The following is a 6,167-nucleotide window of genomic DNA, read 5'->3' as shown; positions in this document are numbered from 1 at the left end:
ACTCCAGGGATGAATCGAAAAGAAATCTTTATTGGTTCTACCTCCTATTTTTTATGAAGAGAATGAATCTTTTTATCGAAGGATCAGAAAAAAAAAAAACGGTCTGGATCTCTTGTGGGAATGATTTGGAAGATCCAAAACCGAAAAGAGTGGTATTTGCTAGCAACAACATAATGGAGGCAGTCAATCAATATAGATTGATCCAAAATCTGATTCAAATCCAATATAGAACCTATGGATACATAAGAAATGTATCGAATCGATTCTTTTTAATGAATAGATCCGATCGCAACTTCGAATGTGGAATTCCAAGAGATCAAATAGGAAATGATACTCTGAATCATAGAACTATAATGAAATATACAATCAACCAACATTTATCGAATTTGAAAAAGAGTCAGAAGAAATGGTTCGATCCTCTTATTTCTCGAACCGAGAGATCCATGAATCGGGATCCTGATGCATATAGATACAAATGGTCCAATGGGAGCAAGAATTTCCAGGAACATTTGGAACATTTCATTTCTGAGCAGAAGAGCCATTTTCAAGTAGTGTTCGATCGATTACGTATTAATCAATATTCGATTGATTGGTCTGAGGTTATCGACAAACAAGATTTGTCTAAGTCACTTCGTTTCTTTTTGTCAAAGTCACTTCTCTTTTTGTCCAAGTTGCTTCTCTTTTTGTCTAAGTCACTTCCTTTTTTCTTTGTGAGTTTCAGGAATATCCCCATTCATAGGTCCGAGATCCACATCTATGAATTGAAAGGTCTGAATGATCAACTCTGCAATCAGTTGTTAGAATCAATAGGTGTTCAAATCGTTCATTTGAATAAATTGAAACCCTTCTTATTGGATGATCATGATACTTCCCAAAAATCGAAATTCTTGATCAATGGAGGAACAATATCACCATTTTTGTTCAATAAGATACCAAAGTGGATGATTGACTCATTCCATACTAGAAATAATCGCAGGAAATCCTTTGATAACACTGATTCCTATTTCTCAATGATATCCCACGATTGAGACAATTGGCTGAATCCCGTGAAACCATTTCATAGAAGTTCATTGATATCTTCTTTTTATAAAGCAAATCGACTTCGATTCTTGAATAATCCACATCACTTTTGGTTCTATTGTAACAAAAGATTCCCTTTTTCTAAGTAATGATGGTTTAGAAATAGATAGATCTCGGCAACAAGACTATCTATATCCACTTCTCTTTCAGGAGTATATTTATGTATTTGCTCACGATCATGGTTTAAATAGATCAGTTTTTTATGAACCCGCGGAAAATTTAGGTTATGACAATAAATCCAGTTCACTAATTGTGAAACGGGTCATTACTCGAATGTATCAACGGAATCATTTGATTTTTTTGGCTAATGATTCTAATCAAACTCAATGTGTTGGATACAACAAGAATTTTTATTCTCAAATGATATTAGAGGGGTTTGCAGTCATTGTGGAAATTCCATTCTCGCTGCGATTAGTTTCTTCCCTCAAAGGGAAAGAAATAACAAAATCTCATAATTTACGATCAATTCATTCAATATTTTCTTTTTTAGAGGACAAATTATCACGTTTAAATTATGTGTTAGATCTACTAATACCTTACCCCATTCATTCAGAAATCTTGGTTCAAACTCTTCGTTGCTGGGTAAAGGATACCCCTTCTTTGCATTTATTGCGATTTTTTCTCCACGAGTATCGTAATTGGAATAGTCTTATTACTCCAAAGAAATCTAGTCCCTTTTTTCAAAAGGGAATCAAAGATTCTTCTTGTTCCTATATAGTTCTCATGTATGTGAATGCGAATCTATATTCGTGTTTCTTCGTAAACAATCTTTTCATTTACGATCAACATCTTCTGGAGCCCTTCTTGAGCGAACCCATTTCTATGGAAAAATAGAACATTTTGGAGTAGTGTTTCGTAATGATTTTCAAACCATCCTATGGTTGGTCAAGGATCCTTTCATGCATTATGTTAGATATCAAGGAAAATCCATACTGGCTTCAAAAGGGACTCCTCTTTTGATGAATAAATGGAAATATCACCTTGTAAATTTCTGGCAATGTCATTTTTACTTGTGGTCTCAACCCGACAGGATCCATATAAACCAATTATCCAATCATTCCCTCAATTTTCTGGGTTATCATTCAAGTGTACGACTAAATCCTTCACTGGTAAGGAGTCAAATGCTAGAAAATTCATATCTAATAGATATTGCTAGTAAGAAGTTCGAAACCATCATCCCAATTATTCCTCTGATTGGATCATTGGCTAAAGAAAAATTTTGTAACGTATCGGGGCATCCCATTAGTAAGCTGGTCCGGGCCGATTCATCAGATTTTGATATTATCAATCGATTTGGGTGGATATGCAAAAATCTTTCTCATTATCACAACGGATCCTAAAAAAAAAAGAGTTTGTATCGGATAAAGTATATACTTCGACCTTCGTGTGCTAGAACTTTGGCTCGTAAACACAAAAGTACCTACCTTTTCCTCATACCTCTTCACAAGTTATTTAAGGAGCATGAATCAGACTCCAAAAACACAATTTCAAAATTCACTATCTCTCTCTCTCTAAGTCCGGTCTGCTACAGTCTCACAGAAGGTTTCTTTGGAGACTCTTCAACTTTGCTGGTTGTAGATTCTTGCCCAAGGCTCTGTTGTATCCTGGGAATGAATTTTCCTGTAACCCAACAGCAAACTCAGTAAAACTGAGTGGGGGCAAATAACGTTCTAAAGATAGTGTCTTCAGACGCACCTCAAAGCTTCTCCTCCTAAGTTACAGTGACCCCATCTTTCCCAACAATTTTAGAATGTTATTCTACAATGGAGGCGGAAGCAAGCATGACTTCGATCAAAATGATGAACCAAGATCTTGTTTGACTAGACCAGTTCAATTGAGCAAATTTCAGCCGATGGCAAGACAAGATGATCTTCTTTCTGACCACACTAAAACTATACTATCTGTTGGACCCGAATCTGCAATCACTTCCTGAACCCACTGACAAAGACTTTGAGAAACTAAAGAAGGAAAGAGCAAAACGGGAAGAGGACTCACTTCTGTGCCGAGGTCACATACTGAGTGCCTTATCAGACCGGCTCTACAACTTCTACAAGGAACTTGCATCTCCAAAAGAAATCTGGAAGGCCCTGGAATTCAAATACAAGGTGCAAGAAGCAGGTACAAATAAGTATCTTATTGCAGAATACTTTGACTTCACCATGAACGACCATAAACCTATACAGGAGCAAGTTCATGAACTACAGGTGATAGTCAATAAAATTCGATCCCTTGACATCATCCTTCTTGAATCTTTCCAAGTGGGAGCAATCATTGCCAAACTTCCACCCTCTTGGAAGGAGTACAGGAAGAAGCTTCTGCACAAGGCTGAAGAACTTACCTTGGAGCAAATTCAGCAACACCTTCGTATTGAAGAAGAGTCTCGAATTACAGACAGTAGGGATAAGACCCTGACCGGTATGCTGAACTCTAAGGTAAATTTTGTGGAAAACGGATCGAAGAAGACTAACCCTGTATTACAAGTAAAGAAGAAGGATGGGAATTTCAAAAAGAGCAACAATAAGAAATGATCCTGCTATGTTTGTGGAAAGAAGGGGCATTATGCTTGAGTCTACCGATATTGGAAAGGCAGAACCAAGTCTGCAAACATGGTAGAAGACAATCTCGTGGCCATGATTACTGAAGTCAACATGGCAGCATCGTCTTCTGGATGGTGGTTTGATTCAGGCGCCACAGTCCATGTTTGTAAGGACAAGTCCTTATTCAAGACATATGAAGAATGACTTATGGCCAGGAGGTACAGATGGGAAACCAAACATGTGCCAAAGTTGTTGGAAGAGGCAACGTAGAGTTGAACTTCACCTCCGGAAAGACACTGACTCTCCTGAATGTTCTCCATGTTCCTGACATTAGAAAGAACTTGGTCTCAGTAAATCTTGTTTGTAAGAGGGGATTCAAAGTTGCCTTTGAATCCGACAAACTAATCATATCCAAGAATGTGATGTTTGTTGGAAAGGGATATGGTTGTAATGGTATGTTCAAATTAAGTATTAATGAAGGAAAAGTTTCTGCTTATATTGTTGATTCTTTCTCTTTATGGCATGATAGATTAGTACACTTAAATTTTAAATCCATAAAGAACATGAGCAAACTTGGTATAATTGCTTACAGTAACGAATCAACTAGAAAATGTGAAATATGTGTAAAATCTAAAATGGCTAAGAAACCTTTCCCTAGTGTTGAGAGAAATTCTCAACTTCTAGAACTAATCCATTCTGACATCTGTGAACTCAATGGTGTATTAAGTAGAGGAGACAAGAGATACTTCATAACATTTATAGATGACTTTTCTAGGTACACCTATGTCTACCTTATGAGAATTAAGGATGAAGCCTTTGACATGTTTAAACTATATAAGACTGAAGTTGAAAATCAATTAGAAAAGAAAATTAAAATCCTTAGAAGGATAGGGGTGCTGAACACTTTAAAAATGAGTTTAATTCTTTCTGTGAAGAAATTGGAATAATACATCAGTGTTCTGCTCCCTATACCCCTTAGCAGAATGGCCTGACTGAAAGGAAAAATAGAACACTTACAGAAATGATAAACAGCATGTTGTTAAAAGCTAATGCACCCTTAAACCTGTGGGGGGAAACACTCCTAACAACCTGCCATTTACATAACAGAATTGTTTTTAGAGTTAATAACAAATGCCCATATGAATTATGAACAGGAAGAAAACCTAATTTAGCATATCTCAAAGTGTGTGGGTGCTTAGCATATTATAGAGTTTCAGATCCTAAAAGAACCAAATTAGGGCTCAGAACTAAGAAAAGTATGTTTGTTGGATATGCAGAACATAGCAAGGCCTATAGGCTTCTAGACTTAGAGTCCAACATAATAATTGAAACTAGAGATGTTGAGTTCCTTGAAAATAAACTGTGTTCTGAACCTGTAGAAAATGAATCCACAGGAAATGACAGAGAAACTCAGATCTCCATACCTGTTGATAATAATGAGACTGAAAGAAGAAATGACACAACTATAACACCTACAATAGGACTTAGAAGAAGTCAAAGACAAAGAACAGAGAAACACCTAGGTTCAGATTTTATCTCTACTCAGTCAATTGTATTTTTGGTTGAGGTTGATAGAGAGAAGATTTTAAATAAAATACCCATTGTCCTAAACATTGAAAATGATCAAAAAACCTATAGTGAGGCCATGACCCCTACAGATGCTACCTTTTGGAAGGAAGCTATAAATGATGAAATTGATTCAATAATGTCAAATAACACATGGGTGCTAGTAGATCTGCCTCCAGGATCAAAACCAATAAAATGTAAATGGGTGTTTAGAAGAAAATACAACATTGATGGAACTGTGCAAACTTTTAAGGCTAGATTGGTAGCCAAAGGATTTAGTCAAAAGCAAGGGATTGATTATTTTGACACCTATGCACCAGTGGCTAGAACAACTTCTATTAGAACACTTATAGCATTAACATCCATTTATCACTTATCTGTTCACCAAATGGATGTTAAAACTACTTTCTTAAATGGTGATTTAAATGAAGAGGTTTACATGGAACAACCAGAAGGATTTGTTATTCCTAGAAACGAGAAGAAACCCTGTAAACTGGTTAAATCACTATATGGATTAAAACAAGCACCTAAACAGTGGCATGAGAAATTTGATTCTTGCATTCTAGCTTTTGGTTTTAAACACAATAGTGCTGATAGATGCATCTACTCAAAATTCACTGAAAATTATGGAGTAATTGTGTGTTTTTATGTGGATGATATGCTTATTGTGGGTACAAATATGGTTGGCATAAATGAAACTAAAAACTACTTATCCTCTGTTTTCAAGATAAAAGATTTAGGAGAAGTATATACTATCTTGGGAATAAAAATTAAAAAGCATAGTAGGGGCTATGCACTAAGCCAATCACATTATATTGAGAAAGTAATTGAGAAATTTAAGCATTTAGGGTTTAAAGAATATAGCACTCCATATGATTTTAGTATAAAGCTAGTAGAAAATACTAGTAGAGCAATTGCACAACTTGAGTATGCTAGTACAGTAGGGAGCTTGATGTATGCTATGCTTTGTACTAGACCTGATAT

The sequence above is a fragment of the Nelumbo lutea genome, chromosome 3 (assembly GCF_056320005.1).
Source record: "Nelumbo lutea isolate HS-2025 chromosome 3, American lotus-T2T, whole genome shotgun sequence".
NCBI lineage: Eukaryota > Viridiplantae > Streptophyta > Magnoliopsida > Proteales > Nelumbonaceae > Nelumbo > Nelumbo lutea.
This window is presented reverse-complemented; position numbering follows the sequence as displayed.